Raw genomic sequence first — 18,703 nt, forward strand, 5'->3', positions numbered from 1 at the left:
TCAGCCTGAACTCAGTTTCGGGCTAGGAAAATTGGCTCGTCTTGACCCGAACTCAGTTTCGGGTCAGGCCGAGTCGAGCGAGCTAACTGGGCTAGCCCAGTTTGTGTACACCTCTACTAACAACTGTTAGAATGTGGGAAACATCTAGAAGGCAGTAGTGTTGAACGATTATAGCAACTGTTAAAACGTGGGAAGGATATAGATGAACGGATTAAAGTTATAAATAGAAGAGGAATGTAAGAGGAAAATTTTATCTCATGTCAATCCAAACAAACCAAACATTATTTTTTAAATTATCCTTTCAATTACTAGTGAATTTACATTCCATGGTGTAATGCTTTAGTTTTCCGTCAAGCAAATTATATTTCTTAGTGTAATCATTTACTTTCAACCTGTTGTTTATATTTCATAGTGTAATCCGTAGCAACAATCAAGTAGCTGGTAAATATAGTTATAATTTGAGTCTACACTCGCACGCTGGATTCAATTCATCACTTTGAAAAAGTGTTTTGCACCTGCTTTTCATGATTGACTGTAACAATCCTTTTCTTATTTTCATTTTATCTGTATCAAAAAGTCCTTTTGTACGAAAGGTAAATGTGCAACCCATCATTAGAGGATGAACCACACCCTTTGAATATTGCCCGATCCTATTTACACATTTAGCAAGTGGCTGAATAGGCAACCAATCTCATCATATATCAATCATACACCGACAGCCTCCCTAGAACCCCATTCTCGGCTCCCGGTACTCATTTACCAGGTTCCAATCCTGGGATCCCACAAGGAGGATTTCTAAAATCATTTGATTCGTAATGAGCATAACCAAAAGCATAACCCACGAACAATAAGAACAAGAACAACATCACAAAATCCACTATGATCAAAAACTTTAAGTACAATGCGTCTGAAGGGAAATACAAGATAATGCGAATAACAAAACTCCAAAGGCTCGACCGCACACTCCTGCTGCTGCTATGCTACGGCTGTGACTTGGCGTCACCTGCACGCATCAATCGTGCATAAGCTTATAGAAAGCTTAGAGGGTGGTGTAAGTGTGTGCGCAATATGAGCGTGCTCAGAATGCAATGTCAAGGTAATGTGGAATCGTGCTGACAAGTATATGATTGCAATCAACTATACCAAGGCTATGCAGTGCAAGACATGAATGCTATTGGTCATATCAAGACCATGCGATGCGAGATGCAACTCAAGCATGCCAATTCTCATCCACATATCAATGCGGCTCATCACTAAAGCATCAAATATCAGTACAGTTTTCACTTTAGATAATCACCGGAGTTTAGTACACTCCAAATGACACTGCCCCTTTCTCAGGCGCACAATCCAAGTGAGCCTAAGAAACCTCACTATTTACCTGTCCAATAATCTGTAAATACCTATCTGGCACATTGATAGCGGACCCATTCATGAGCTGGTCATACTCAGCCTAGCATTGCCCCCTACCCTCGGGCGGGTAAGGCCACACCCCTTTCCAACCAACTACAACATAGTGGGAAATGTGGCCTCCTGGTATTAGGCCCTCGTACGCTCAAGTATCCACTCAGTCTCGATGTTGGAGTCATCCTCTGGTACCATTGGGTTTAGGGATTTTCACCCAGGGACATCTATGGCGCCCGTATGCTAGAACCAAATATTTTCGGTATCCAATCCTGCCATCCACGATGTGTCTGTGGAGGCTATGGCCCTGATGTCGCTAGGGCATACAGTAACTACAATCACACAAATACAAGTGCATGAGTCACACTATCAGTCATGCAACAGTCCTGCGTGTACCATGCACTTATATGGGGCAACTCCGCCTATCAGGGAGCCCATAAACAGTCCGCCCGAAGGCATATGCTATGATCGGTCACTCCTCACATCAGGCATACATATGATGCGAATGATCATGAATCATGGATCAAAGAGATGGGCTCTGTGTATAACGGAGATGGGCCTAGACGGCCTACTTACTACAAGTATGGGCCTATCAGTGGGCCTTAGGGAGAGTTATAATGCGGACATTTAACCAACATTATCCATTCAATGTGGACGTCAAACCAACATTGTTCCCAAGGCATAGCCCACTACAATAGTCAACACATGAACCATGGTAGAATCACGTTGTAATGGGCCTTATATAGATCTTGTTGGGCCTCGACCCAAGGGCCCAAATACATCAAATGGGCCTCAAACCATGGGCTCATATATCTCAAGTGGGCCTTAGTGGGCAGGCCACAAATACATCAAGCTGGGCCTAATCACACGAGCCTTACATACTTCACAATGGGCCTCATAATATGGGCCTTATACAAGTCAAGGTAGGCCTCAACAAGGACCACCAATACATCAAGATGGGCCTCAACAATGGGCCTTAAATTATCTCCAAAATGATTGGACAGTTGGATGAAACACATGCATCATGATGGAGCCCACTCTAATAGAGGGTGTGGTTTACAATACATACATAAGTGGGTCCTATGTGGGGCCTTCCATAATGTTTATTTTCCACCCAACTGTTCATAAGGCCACGTGGACCAAGGTAGGGCCCACTGTAATATTTATTTTCCACCCACCTGGGCCCACTGTAATATTTACTTGCCATACAACTGTTCATAAGGTCATGTGCACCAAGGCCCACCATAACGTTTATTTACATCCAACTGTTCACAAGGCCACGTGGACCGGGTAGGGCCCACCGAAATATTTATTTACCATACAACTGTTCATGAGGTCACGTGGACCTTGGGCCCACCGTGATATTTATGTCATCCAATCTGTTTATAAGGTCACGTGGACCAGGCCCACGGTAGCCAATCTGTTTATAAGGTCACGTGTACCAGGGCCCATGGTGATGTTCATTTGCCATCCAAACTGTTGATGAGGTCACCCAAACCTGGGGCCCACCGTGATATTTATCTGCCATCTAAACCGTTCATGAGGTCATAGGGACCCAGGTAAAGTGGAAAAACAAATTTCATTTTGATCTAGAACTTCTATGGCTCAAAAAGGTTTCAATGGCAAATGTTTAATCCCACTGTTTCCTCTGAAGTGGGCCATCTGAGCTTTGGGTGTGGCTGATTTTTGGGTGGCCCACAGACAGGGAGGGCGGGCAAAGAATGGACGGCGAGGATGTGCAAAACACACATAATAGTGGGGCCCACGGCTGGACGTGGATCCAGCCCATCCGCCCGCCCACTGGCATCGCTGACAGTGGCAGCAGCTGCTGCCTAAGCTTTGTTTTATTTTTTTTAAACATATTTTTCTGTAAAATCTTCTATGTGGGGCCCGCATCAGATGAATCCACTCCAACCATTGGATTCCACGGTCAAAGACCAACCAAATGAGTCCAATATGGGGCCTGTTTTGGGCGAATAGAAGCTTCAAGGTGTGTTTTAATGGTATACACTACTAATCCCTAGGATATGGCCCGCCTGAGAATCGGATTAGTCTCAAATTTCTGCTCAACGCCTAAAAACATGAGAGGAATGGAATGAACGGCATGGATTGGATTCATGTATCAAGGTGGGGCCTGCAGGGCCAGCCCACCCTACAAGTTAAAAAAAAATTTGTTAGCTTGTCAGTACACACCCATGTTAATATGCACTCCATGTTACCCAGGCATCCAGTGTCTCTAGACACTGGACAGCCTGATACACATCATTGTGGTGGGTCCCACATGCTCATGTCCCACACATCAAGGTGGGTCCCACGTGAACGTGGCCCACCTGATCTACATTAAGCTGATATTTGTGTTTTTCCTTCATCTCGGCCATCCGATGGACTCGCTGAAAGGTGGGCCTCATGATCGGACGGTCAAGATTGTCTTGCACCGTGGTGGCCACAAGACATCACACCAAAGAAAGAGATAGAGAGAGAGAGAAAACCGATAAGATAGAGAGACCCTGCCACTATGGGCCCCTCATTACATTACATACATAAAAATGAGTCCCACCAACAAGTGGGCCTCCAAATCCGGAAATCAATGGTGAAAACTCAAAGATCACCCACCTTATCTTCCTTCTTCTTGGTCCCGTAGACTCCAATGCTCCTTAGCTTCGATTTCAACGGAGGAGATGGAGTTTGGATGGTTGAGATGGGAGATGAGAGGGTGTAGATGGAGGATGAGAAGGTGGACCACACTTGGGAGGGAGAGGGAAGCTTAGACGTGTGAGCTTGAGTTGCTTGGGAGCTTTGAGAAATGAGAGAGAGAGAGAGAGAGAGAGAGAGAGATGACGGGAGTGATATGGATGGGTGAGGTGTGATGGGTGATGGGTTGGGTTGAAAATTTGTAAAAGTGGTATGGTTGTGGTTGAAAATGAGAAAAAGAGGAATGGTGAGAGCGAGAAAGGTTTGACTTATGGGAAAAGGAGTGGGGTGGTTGTACTTAGATAAGGGATGCATTTATGGTTGATTGATGGGACTTATTGTAGAGATTCTCTCGAGATTCGCAACGCGCGGTGTTTCTTCGAAATAAACGCAGACCGACATCTTCTAACCAGGGTATCGGGTCGGTGCGTACGTCGCGGCGTTGGAACCGCGGCGACGGCGCGGTCGCTATGAAATAAGTTTCGGTTTGAGCCGACTTCGGTAAGCGAGACTCGGCTTAGGATCACGCGTAATTGTCAGATACGGTACGAAGGTTGTCGAAATTTGACCAGTAGGATCGCGGAAGCATACGGAACGGTACGGACTAGGGCACGGGTCTTACAACTCTCCCCTCTAAATAAAAATTTTATCCTCAAAATTTACACAATCAGCGCAAGAAAACATAAATCATAATAGAAGAGGAATCAAGGCATCGTCATATCAAATCGAAGACAGCCTACAGGATACAATACACAATCAATCATCAAAGAGATGGGGATAGCGCTCTCGAATCTCAGCCTCGCGCTCCCATGACGCCTCATCGACAGAATGGTGACCCCACTGAACCTTCACCAAGGGAATGACCTTGGTTCGGAGGACCTGCTCCTTCCGATCAAGGATACGTACTGGCTGCTCAATATAAGAAGCGTCCTCACGAACCTCCAACGGCTGCCAATCGATAACAGGAACTATGTCTGACCCACACTTCCTCAACATAGAGACGTGGAAAACGTTGTGGACGCCAGACAACTGAGATGATAAGGTAAGCCAATAGGCCACAGCGCCAATGAGCTCAGTGATCTCGAAAGGTCCAATGAATCTCGGGGCAAGCTTGCCCTTCGCTCCAAATTGAACAACGCCCTTCATGGGCAAGACCTTGAGATACACGTGGTCCCCTACATCAAACTGTAAGGGACGACGCCGGCGATCAGCAAAACTATTCTGGCGTCTCTGAGCTGTGCGCATCCTCTGCCTGACGATATCAATAACCTCTGATGTTTCTTGTACAAGCTCGGGATCTAGGAGACGCCGCTCTACAACCTCAGTCCAACAACTCGGAGATCTGCATGGTCTGCCATACAATGCCTCAAAAGAAGCCATGCCAATGGTCGCCTGATAGCTATTGTTGTATGCAAACTCAACCAATTGCAGATGCTCATCCCAGCTACCACCGAAGTCAATCACGCTGGCCCGAAGCATATCCTCAAGGATCTGGTTGACCCTCTCGGTCTGGCCATCAGTCTACGGATGATACGAGGTGCGCTGCAAATCGGTGCTCATAGCTCTCTGAAAGCCCTGAGATGTGAACCTCGGGTCTCGGTCGAAACGATCAAGATTGGAACGCCGTGCGCCTCACAATCTCCTCAATGAATAACCTCACAAGCCGATCCAAAGCCAAGTCGCACGAATCGCAAGAAATGTGCCGACTTCGTAAGACGATCAATGATAACCCAGATGGCGTCATGACCGCGCCGAGTCCTCGGCAAACCCATAATAAAATCTGATACTTTTTAATGGGGGCTTATACAAGCATAGATAGACCAGGGGGTCTCCGATGATCGGCCTTGACACGCCGGGCATGTGTCACACTCGGCCACAAACCGCGATCTGGCGCTTCATCCCGCTAAAAATATTGTCGCCTCATATCACGGTATATCTTCGTCGAGTTAGGGTGGATAGAAAACCGCGATCGATGTGCCTCGGCCATAAGATCTCTGCGCAACTTGGGAATATTCGGGACACACAATCGGCCTCTGAAGCAAAGTCCACCATCAGTACCAATATGCCAATCTGTCTGACTCTCAGATGTTGCCTCTACTTGATAATCCTGTAATGACTCACCTGTCTGCTGAGCCTCGATTACCCTTGTGACAAGAGAGGGTTGAATCGACAGGCTCGATAGTTGAACAATAGAAGACTGCAGACCAAAATCGAAGTCGTACTCTGCTATATCCTCGAGCATCCTCAACTCTTGAATCATCATATATGCGACCAAGCATCGTGGCTAACGGCCGAGGGCATCCGCCACCACGTTTGCCTTGGCTGGGTGGTACTGGAGATCGAAATCATAGTGCTTCAGGAGCTCCATCCAGCGTCTCTGCTCATGTTCAGCTCGGACTGAGAGAATAGATACTTCAAGCTCTTGTGGTCGGAGAAGAGCTTGAACCTAACCCCATAGAGATAGTGTCTCCATACCTTCAGTGCGAAGACGACTGCTGCCAGCTCTAAATCATGTGTGGGGTAGTTCAGCTCATGGACCTTGAGCTGATGAGATGCATAAGCCACAGGTCTCTCATGCTGCATTAGGACAACACCCAATCCAATACGCGAAGCATCAGTAAATACAACAAATCCATCACTCCCAGAGGAAAGAGTGAGGACAGGAGCGGATGTCAGACAGTCCTTCAACTCCACAAATGCTCGCCCACAGGCATCACTCTAAATAAACTCTGCACCCTTCCGAGTCAACCTGGTCAACGGGGCTGCGATACGGGAGAAGCCCTCAATGAAACACCGATAGTCTCCCACTAAACTAAGGAAACTGCGGATCTCAGACACAGTCGTGGGCTAGCCCCACTGACGCACTACCTCAACCTTCGACGGGTCCACCTAGACACCCTCCCTCGTTACCACGTGACCGAGGAAATTCACCTCCTCCTACCAAAACTCTCACTTCTCCAGCTTTGCATACAGCTGGTGGGCACGGAGGGTCTACAATGTGATCTCCAGATATTGTATATAATCCTCACGGGTCCTCAAATATATCAGAATGTCGTCGATGAAGACCACAACAAACTGATCCAGATATCGACGGAAGACCTCGTTCATAAAATGCATGAAGACCGAGGGTGCATTGGTCAGTCCAAAGGACATGACCTGAAACATAAAATGACCATAATGTGTCCTAAAAGCCATCTTTAGGATGTCGTCCTCTCGGACTTAAATTTGATGATAACTAGAATGCAGGTCAATCTTCGAGAAGAACTGTGCACCTTGCAGCTGATCAAACAAATCATCGATCCTCGAGAGCGGGTACTTATTCTTGATCGTGACCCGGTTAAGCTCACGATAATCCACGTAGAGCCTCAACGAGTCATCCTTCTTCCTGATGAAGAGTACCGGCGCTCCCCACAGAGAACTGCTCGGACAGAAGAATCTCAACTCACGCAACTCGTCCAACTGTCGCTGCAGCTCACGCAACTCCATCAGTACCATACGGTACAGGGCCTTCGAAATACGCGCAGTACTAGGCACAAGATCGATCTGGAACTCAATATGACGGCGCGACAACAATCCCAGAATCTCCTGGAACACGTCGAGAAAATCACAGATAATTGGCCACTGATCAATACAAGTGGCAACAGGCTCCTTAACGGCGCAGGACATCAAGCAAGACAACGGCTCTCCTCAGGGCTCTACAACGAACTGAAACTGCAGCAAGCTTGGTATTCAGAACGTGACTGTCCTCACGGAGTAGTCCAAGATGGCGTGGTACTCGGCAAGCCAATCCATGCCTAAGATAACGTCAACATCTAACATCGGCAGCACGTACAAGTCGGCGGGCAAGAAAATCTCTCCCATTAACAGGGGCAAGATGAACAGAAGCGGCCTAATGCTGTAGTCTTCCTCCCTAAGGGCATCGATACGGTCAACCCCACTCGAGCAGACTCTATCGGCAATCCAGTCGATCGGCGAAATCCTCGAACATGAATGAGTGAGAAGCACCGAGAATCAAATAGTACTTGGGCGATGCATGAAGAGACAGGAAGTATACCCTCGATGACTCCTCCAGATGACTGACGGGTCCTATTGAGCCATGTAAAATCTAGCCTGAGCCGTGGGGGAGGTGCTTGTCCCCTTTGAGGTCCCTGGTGGTCTTGTTGTTGATGTCGTGGCGTTTGAAGCTCGCCTCTCTGCTTGGGGTCTCGGAGGTGGTCTTCTTGTTAAGGGGGCCTCGGTGGTGGAATCTGCTTCGCTGCTGCTGCGGTACTCTCGGCTGCTGTGGAGGCTGTTGTGGGCTGCTGCTGCCGAGGTCGAGGACACTCCCACCTACGGTGTCCTATCCCACCGTATCCATAGCAGATATCAGAAGCTGTCTCTATGGTGGTGTCGCTGGGGGTGCCGACGGTGCAGTCTGGTGCCTGGCAGGTAGTAGGTGGCTCCTATACCTCGTGGTCATTGATGCTTACGTGAGATCTTGGAGGCCTGCCTCTTCTGACCCCTCCTCTGATCTCTGTCGGCCTGCGTGCCAGCCCACTCAATCTCATAAATCTGAGCCCTCCGCACTACTACCTGGAAAGTCGGGAGCTCATGCCCAATGACATGGCCTCGAAGACCGTAACGTAAGCCGTTCTCGAAATGGCAAGCCTTTCGCCCCTTATCATCAACCATATATGGTGCAAACCTCAATAGCGCCACGAAATGGGCGGCGTACTATGCCACGGTCATGTCCCCCTACACCAAAGTCTCGAACTCTAGTGCCCTCTGACGACGAATATGGTCAGGGAAGTACTGCTCCTCGAATCGGTCTATAAAATCATCCCATGTCCAGACGTAATCGAGTCCCGCAACATGGGTAACGAGTCGGCGGCGCTCGGCCTCGCCCGAAAAAGAAACACGCCAACCGGACTTGCTTTGCTTGGTTGTACATGACATGGTATCGAAAATCTTCTCCACATCGGAGCGCCATCTCTCAGCTTTGTCGGATCGCTCGCCACAGGAAACGTGGAAGAACAAGTATGCGAACTCACGAAGAAGGCGCTCGCGCGCTCTGCTCGGCAGGGCTGGAGAAACAACTAGGCGCTGCCACCTGCGGCGATCACCGCTGCAACATCTCTGTAGCTACGAGGCACTCACCAGGCACGGTCGGGTCTGCACCGGCCTCGGGTGAAGGAACGACATCCTCAGGTAGGGGAGCAGGGATCTCTAGAGGTGGAACGGGAGGCGCAAGTGGTAAAGCTGGAGCCTCGGGTGGTGGAGCAGGGTGCGCTCGGGTCACTCTCCTGGGCGGAATGTCCTATAGGAAAGAACAATAACGCCAATCACCCTTGAGAATTACACTCGGAGCCTAATCGTCCTAAACTCATAGCAAACATGTGATGTTGTTCTTGGTTATTCCCAAGTTATGCTCTGATACCAACTTTTGTCACGTCCCGAACTCGAAAACCAGGCTCACAAAATTTCTGATCGCCGAATCCAGCACCGACAGCCTCCGTAGAACCCCATTCTCGGCTCCCGGCACACATTAACCAGGTTCCGATCCTGTGATCCTATAAGGAAGATTTCTAATATCAATTTGATTCATAATGAGCATAACCAAAAGCATAACCCACGAACAATAACCACAAGAACACCATCACAAAATCCACTATGATAAAAAACTTTTGAGTACAATGCATCTGAAGGGAAATACAAGATAATGCGAATAACAAAACTCCAAAGGCTCGACCGCACACTCCTACTGCTGCTATACTACGGCTGCAGCCTGGCGTCACCTGCACGCATCAATCGTGCATAAGCTTATAGAAAGCTTAGAGGGTGGTGTAAGTGTGTGCGTAATATGAGCGTGCTCAGGATGTAAGGTCAGAGAAATGCGGGATCATGCTGATGAACACATGTATGCAATCAGCCATACCAAGGCTATGCGGTGCAAAACATGAATGCGATCGGCCACATCAAGGCCATGTGATACAGAATGCAAGTCAAGCATGTCAATCCTCATCAACATATCAATGCAGCTCCTCACTAGAGCATCAAACCAGTGCAGTTCTCAGTATGAATAATCACCGGGGTCAAGTACACTTTACGCCAGCTTACCGCCCCTATCCAGACGCACAACTGGGAGGGTGGAAGAGACCTCACTATCCGCCTGCCAATATCGGGCCTGGCTCGTCGATAGCGGACCGATTTCTCAAGCTGGTCAAACTCAACCTAGAAATTACCCCCTCACTCAGGCGGGTAAGGTCACACCCCTTTCCAACCGACCACGACACAGTGGGAGACGCGACCTACTGGTATACGGCCCTCGCGCGCTCGTGTATCCACTCGGTCTCGACGTTGGAGTCATCTTCTGGTACCATCGGGTTTAGGAATTTTCACCCAAGGACATCTATGGCGCCCGTATGCTAGAACCAAATATTTTCGGTATCCAATCCTGCCATCCACGATGTGTCTGTGGAGGCTATGACCCTGATGTCGCTAGGGCATACAGTAACTACAATCACACAAATGCAAGTGCATGAGTCACACTATTAGTTATGCAACAGTCCTGCATGTACCATGCACTTATATGGGGTAACTTCACCTATCAGGGAGCCCATAAACAGTTCGCTCAAAGGCATATGCTATGATCGGTCACTCCTCACATCAGGCATACATATGATGCGAATGATCATGAATCATGGATCTATACTAAACATGTATAAAGAGATGGGCTCTGTGTATAACGGAGATGGGCCTAGACGGCCTACTTACTACAAGTATGGGCCTATCAGTGGGCCTTAGGGAGAGTTATAATGCGGACATTTAACCAACATTATCCATTCAATGTGGACGTCAAACCAACATTGTTCCCAAGGCATAGCCCACTACAATAGTCAACACATGAACCATGGTAGAATCACGTTGTAATGGGCCTTATATAGATCTTGTTGGGCCTCGACCCAAGGGCCCAAATACATCAAATGGGCCTCAAACCATGGGCTCATATATCTCAAGTGGGCCTTAGTGGGCAGGCCACAAATACATCAAGCTGGGCCTAATCACACGAGCCTTACATACTTCACAATGGGCCTCATAATATGGGCCTTATACAAGTCAAGGTAGGCCTCAACAAGGACCACCAATACATCAAGATGGGCCTCAACAATGGGCCTTAAATTATCTCCAAAATGATTGGACAGTTGGATGAAACACATGCATCATGATGGAGCCCACACTAATGGAGGGTGTGGATTACAATACATACATAGGTGGGTCCCATGTGGGGCCTACCATAATGTTTATTTTCCACCCAATTCATAAGGCCACGTGGACCAAGGTAGGGCCTTTGTAATATTTATTTTCCACCCACCTGGGCCCCAGTGATATTTGTTTACCATACAACCTGGTTCATAAGGTCATGTGCACCGGGGCCCACCATAATGTTTATTTACATCCAACCATTCACAAGGCCACGTGGACCAGGGGGTAGGGCCCACATAATATTTATTTACCATACAACTTATTCATGAGGTCACGTGGACCTTGGGCCCACCAGTGAGGCAGGGCCCACACTAATATTTATTTGCCTCCAACCTGTTCGCAAGGTCACGTGGACCAGGGCCCACGGTGATATTTATTTGCCATCCATACTGTTGATGAGGCCACCCAAACCTGGGGCCTACCGTGTTGTTTATCTGCCATCTAAACCGTTCATGAGGTCACAGGGACCAAGGTGAAGTGGAAAAAAACAAATTTCATTTTTTATCCAGAACTTCTGTGGCCCAAAAAGGTTTCAATGGCAAATGTTTAATCCCACTGTTTCCTCTGTAGTGGGCCACCTGAGCTTTGGATGTGGCTGATTTTTGGGTGGCCCATAGCCAGGGAGGGGGGCCAACGAATGGACGACGTGGATGAACAAAACACACATCATGGTGGGGCCCACGACTGGATGTGGATCTAGCCTGTCCGCCCGCCCGCTGGCGTCTCTAACAGTGGCAGCAGCGCCTGCTGCTGCCTATGCTTTGTGTTTTTTTTAAAAAAATCTATTTTTCTGCATCAGATGAATCCACTGCAACCATTGGATTCCACGGTCCAAGACCGACCAAATGAGTCCAATATGCAGCCTGTTTTGGGCGAATAGAAGCTTCAAGGTGTGTTTTAATGGTATACACTACTAATCCCTATGGTATGGCCCGCCTGAGAATCGGATTAGTCTCAAATTTCTGCTCAACGCCTAAAAACATGAGAGGAATGGAATGGATGGCGTGGATTGAATTCATGTATCAAGGTGGGGCCTGTAGGGGCAGCCCACCCTAAAAGTTAAATTATTTTTTTTAGTTAGCTTGTCAGTACACACCCATGTTAGTATGCACTCCATGTTACCCAGGCGTCCAGTGTCTCTGGACGCTGGACAGCCTGATACACATCATTGTGGTGGGTCTCACATGATCGTATCCTACACATCAAGGTGGGTCCCACGTGAACGTGGCCCACCTGATTTACATTAAGCTGATATTTGTATTTTTCCTTCATCTTGGCCATTCGATGGACCCGCTGAAAGGTGGGCCTCACGATCGGACGGTCAAGATTGTCTTGCACCGTGGTGGCCACAAGACATCACATCAAAAAAAAGATAGAGGGAGAGAAAGAGAAAACCGGTAAGATAGAGGGACCCTGCCACTATGGGCCCCTCATTACATTACATACATCATTGTGGGTCCCACCTACAAGTGGACCCTCAAATGCAATCGACGGTAGAGCACCCACCTTATTGGCCTTCTCCTTGCTCCCTTGGACTCCTTAGCTCCTTACATTCACTTTTAATAGAGGTTGATGAAGGATGAATGGTTGAAATGGGAGATGAGAGGGTGTAGATGGAAGATAAGAAGGTGGACCACACTTGGGAGGGAGAGGGAAGCTTGGACGTGTGAGAGTTTGGGTTGCTTGGGAGCTTGTTTGAGTAAATGAGAGAGAAGAAATGAGAGAGAGAGTGAGATGATGGGAGTAATATGGATGGGTGAGGTGTGATGGGTGATGGGTTGGGTTGAAAATTTGTAAAAGTGGTATGGTTGAAAATGGGAAAAAGAGGAATGGTGAGGGAGAGAGAGGTTTGACTTATGGGAAAAGGAGGAGTGGGGTGGTTGTACTTGGATAAGGGATGCATTTATGGTTGAATGATGAGACTTGTTGTAGAGATTCCCTCGAGATTCGCAACGCGCGCGTTTCTTCGGAATAAACGCAGTCGACATCTTCTAGCACGGGTATCGGGTCGGTGCATGAGTCGCGGCGTTGCGATTGACTGTAACAATCATTTTCTTATATTCATTTTATCTGTATTGAAAAATCCTTTTGTACATAAGGTAAATGTGCAACCCATCATCAGAGGGCGAATCATACCCTTTGAATATCGCTTGATCCTATTTACACATTTAGCAAGTGGCTGAATTGGCAACCAATCTCATCATATATCAATGATACACTTTGTGTTTGCCCGTCTTGATGCCTGTGATCATATTTGTCCGTTTTGAAGTGAAGCTAGCACAAATACAACCAGATATTGAATAACACCCGCACAACTATAGGTAGTCATTTACTGCTTGATGCAATGTGATTAAGCCGCATCATCACTAACTAAGTTTAATGCACCAGTATTTAACGCGGAACAATCGCGTTGCAACAATTTGGAAATCTCTGCTTGTATCCGGATTATTTCCGCAAACATCATGGTGAGCCCAACCTACGATTACGCTAGCATCGGGAGATGGGTTAAATGTCTAACAACCTTTTTTTACCAAGGAGCCCGCACCCCTAGACTTGGTCATTATTGATGCTGGTTGATGTGCAAACGCAGCACCGGCTGATAGTGGGGGCACCTCGTTTGTTCCTGAGGAACCCAGAAATGGATGGGCTGGTGACCCAGCCACTTGCCAATGACTAGTGGTAAAGGCTCCGTGGCCATCATGGTGTATGTGTTTAATCCATGTTGTCCATCTAATTTTTGAGATCATTTTAATATATGAGTGCAAAAATGGGATAGATCCAAATCTCAAGTAGACCACACAATGTTGATTAAATGCCTACCATTAAACATCACCGTGGGTACATCTGTTTTTCCACCTCTTGTAAAGTTTGGATCGCCGGTGGGACCCCTGACTGTGGGGCCATTATGATGCATGTGACTACATTACCTTGCCCATCCGTATTTAATGGTTAATTTCATACGGACCTAGTACATGGAACAGTGGAAATTGACTCTTTTTGATACCAAGACCTGAAGTGTTGAAACGAGGTATCTCCACTCAGTCTGCCAATTGAGTTATGGATCTAGGTGTGTGGAAATTGACCATTAAAAACCTTTTATGGGCAACCAAAGCTTTGAATTAAGATGATATTTATATGGTCTCTTCATCTAGGACTTTGTGACCTTATTAATCAGTTGGATGGAAAATAAACATTCCAATGGAATCCAAGAAGTTTTTAATGATGGGGATTCAATAACAACTGTTTTCTATAATGTGGTCTACCTAAGATTTGGGTCAGCTCCGTTTTTGGGATCATAACCTCAAATGAGCTGTCAAAATAGTTGGACGGTGCATATTTAAGACACATACATCACTTTAAGCCCCAGAGTAAGGGGTCTCAACCTCCAATTAGGGTTGTACACGAGCCAAGCTAGCTCGAAAAGCTCTCTCAGCTTGGCTCGATCAAATCAAAGTGAGCTAAACTTTATATGGCCTAGCTCATTTTAAAAACAAACCAAATTGAAACATAGGGGAGTTTAACTCGAGTCGACTTGAAATTGGCTTGGCTCGACTCGAATATAATATTTAAAAATTAAAAAAAATTAAAACATAAACCCTATTGTACTCGTCTGTCTCTCTCATACCATTTCCCTTCCTTACCTAACCTGTCGCGCTCGAGCCTCTCTCTCTCTCTCTCTCTCTCTCTCTCTCTCTCTCTCTCTCAATATCAACAACAAAGTACCATCTATGGTTTTATCTAATATTATATGTGTGTGTGTGTGTGTGTGTGTATTATTAATTAAATATTTGATTTAGGGGTTGGGTCAGTTAGGTCGGGTTGCTGGGTTAAGTCAGTGCGGGTTGCGAGTTGGGTCAGATTGGGAGCAAGCTCGACTCGACTCGAGGTAAGCTTGCCTCGAGCTTGACTCGGAAGTTTTGGAAAACAAGTCAAGCTTCAATAGTAAGCTTGAGGCCAAGCTTGAGCTCGAACTCGAGAAGAGTACAGGCAAGCCAAGCCAAGCTTGGCCCACCTCGACCCAACTCGGCTCGATGTACAGCCCTACCACCAATCCTCCGAGATAAAGAGATCCCTAACACTGTGATGCATGTGCCTTACATCCACAACGACTATCCATCTTTAAAGATCATTTTAACACGTGATTCCAAAAATGAAGCGGACCAAAATCTTAAGTGGACCGGTAGTGATTGAATCCTTATCATTCAAATCTTCCTGGCCACTGGAATATTTATTTACCATAAAACCTATTGATAACATCACAAGGCCTTGGATGAAGAGACCACACAAATATAAGCTTGATCCAAAACTTTTGGAGTCCATGAGAAGTTTTTAACGATAGATTACCATTGTTTCTTGTATCGTTGTCCATTTGAAATTTGGATCTGCTTTATTTTGGGGATTGTGCCTAAAATAACTTTTAAAGTGGATGAACGGTGTGGATATAAGGCACAAAAGTTACAGTGGGCACCACGGTCAGGAATCCCAACCACCTCAGTGGATCCGGGGATCCACGGAAGCCGCACTCCTACGGAAACGGATTGGCTACTCCCTTGCCACCGGCCAATGGCTGATGGTCGGTGCTCTGTTGGCCCATCACGATGTATGTGTTTCATCCACGCCGTTCATCTATTTTTTTGCATCATTTTATAGTATTAAAAAAAAAAAAAAAAGGTATATCCCAATCTCAATTGGACCACGTTATTGAAAACTATGTTGAATGAACGTAAACCAATAAAAACTTATTAGGGGCATAAAAATTTTGTATCAAGCAGATCTTTGTCTTTACCCTTCATCTGGGTCTGTATGACCTAATTAACAGATTGGATGTCAAATAAACAGTACAGCGGGCCTTAGGAGGATTTTAATGGTGGATATCCAATTAATATTGTTTTCCTGTGGTGTGATCCACCTGAGATTGATATCTATCTCATTTTTGGCTTAAAGCCCTAAAATGATCTCTAAAAATAGATGAACGGAATGGATGAAACACATACATCATGGTAGGGCTCACAGTGCACCGACCACCAGCCACTGGGCTGGTGACCGGGGGAGTAGCCAATCCGTTTCCCACCCCTACCGAGCATGGTCCACAGCAAAGGCAGATCTTGCGGAAGCAGATTGCGTGGACGCACCACCGTAGTGTCTTGACGTCACCAAGTTGTGTAGCCTCATCATGATGTATGGCGTAACATCCAAACCGTCAGTCCATTTGGCAATATCGTTTTATGGTTCACCAAAAAATAAGACAGATCTAAAGCTCAAGGACTACACCACAGAAAGCAGTTGAGATTAAACGTCCAGCATTGAAAACATTTTGGGGTCACAGAAGTTTCGCATCAATCTGTTGTTTTTTTTCTTTCTCCTTCGTCCTGTTTTGTGTGACAATTTGAATTTGAATGGGTTGGATGACAAATAAATATCATGGTGAGCCTAGAAAGGTTTCAACCTTGGGAGCCATTGCCCCCACTGTTTTCTGTGATCTGATACACTTAATCTTTGGATTTTCCTCGTTTTTTGAGCTCGTATTCTATGGTCGGGCCCACGAAACACATCAGGAGGTCGGCCACGCAATCCGCTTCTAGACCTTTCGGCAGAAAGGGGGACAAACGGTGGCCTATCTTTTCCTGAATGAGCTCCCAACCCGATACGTTTCCATCTCCACCGTCTTGAATGTCCACCTATCTTTTCCTGAATGAGCTCACAACCCGATACGTTTCCATGACGTCGACTGAAGCGGAATCGGATTGGCTACTCCCCCCGCCACCAGCCCGGTGTCTGGTGGTCTATGCTCTTGGGATCCACCATGAGGTATGTGTTCTATCCATTCCGTTCATCTATTTTTACAGATCATTTCGGGGCTTGATTCCAAAAATCAGAAGGATATAAATCTCAGGTGCACTACACCACAGGAAAACAATAGTGATTGGATATCCATCATTAAAATCCTCATGAGGCCCATTGTATTGTTTATTTGACATCCAATCTGTTGATTAGGTCATACATACCCAGATGAAGGGGAAAAAACAAATATCAACTTGATCCAAAACCTTTTATGGCCCCCAAAAAGTTTTTAATGTTCGATGTTCATTCAACACTGTTTCTTGTAAGGTGGTCGACTTGAGACTGAGATATATCTAATTTTTCGTCTCATATCATAAAATGATTTATAAAAATAGATGGACGGAATGGATGAAACACATACATCATGGTGGGGGCCACGGAATGGCTGGTGGAAGGGGGAGTAGCCAATCCGTTTCCGATTGAAACGGTGGAAGCTGCCCTTGCTGGGAGTGGTTACTGGTCGGTGATATGTGGGCCCACCATAATGTATCTATTTTATCCACGCCGTCCATCCATTTTTCATGTACATGTTAGGCAATGAGGCAATTATTGAAGCAGATTCCAAACTCAGTTGTCCGGAATCAAATGAAATATTGGTGATATTAATGTGTACTGTTGAATGCGATTCAGATATGTCTTATTGTTGGGCTTAGAGTCTAAAATAATCTTGCATAATTGATGGATGACATCCACCGTACACTTATAAAAATGTAGCCATTGACTCTTCCGCACCTACTCTTTCAATTGAGCTAGAATCATTAAAACGAAAGGCCAACTTTTCTCACTCTCTTTTCCAGATGTTGGACACATTACTGTTAAATATTTAAAAAAGTAATATGTTTATATAAATGCTCCTAAAAGTCGGCTAGGAAAATAACAAAAAAAAAACGAAATGACCCAACGAAAAGAAAGACCATCCCTCGACCGCGTTCACACTTATTCCCTCTTCCGACCATGCCAAAACGCGTTGTAAAATCCAAAATGTGTATCACCAGATTGGTGTGAATGGATCTCCATCGATGACGCCGGAGCGCGACTTGGCTACGACCCATCGTCCATAACCAGAATTGGATTGCGTGGTTGTTTGCCCGTGGTGTGTTGTTGTTACCAAGTTCTGTAGGCCTACCATGATGTATGTGTTATATCAGCACCGTTGATCCAATTTGCGAGATCATTTTATAACATTAACCAAAAAATGATGCAGATCGAAAGCTCAAGTGAACCACTCCATAGAAAGTAGTGGGTCAATGACACCTACCGTTAAAACTATCCTAGGGGCTGCCATGATGTTTATTTAACATCCAACCTGTCTCTAAGACCCCGTAGATGTGTACAAAGGGAAAACACAAATATCATGTTGATCCAAAACTTATGTGGCTGCAGGAAGTTTTAAAAGGTAGAGCTTTTTGTGGTGTAGTTCACGCTTGAGATTTGGATGTAAAATCTACCACGTTTTAGGGCACAGGTTAAAATGATCTTCGGAAATGGAGAGAGGGAGCGGTGATAACACCTACATCATGGTGGGGTA

The sequence above is a fragment of the Magnolia sinica genome, chromosome 10 (genome assembly GCF_029962835.1).
Source record: "Magnolia sinica isolate HGM2019 chromosome 10, MsV1, whole genome shotgun sequence".
Lineage (NCBI taxonomy): Eukaryota > Viridiplantae > Streptophyta > Magnoliopsida > Magnoliales > Magnoliaceae > Magnolia > Magnolia sinica.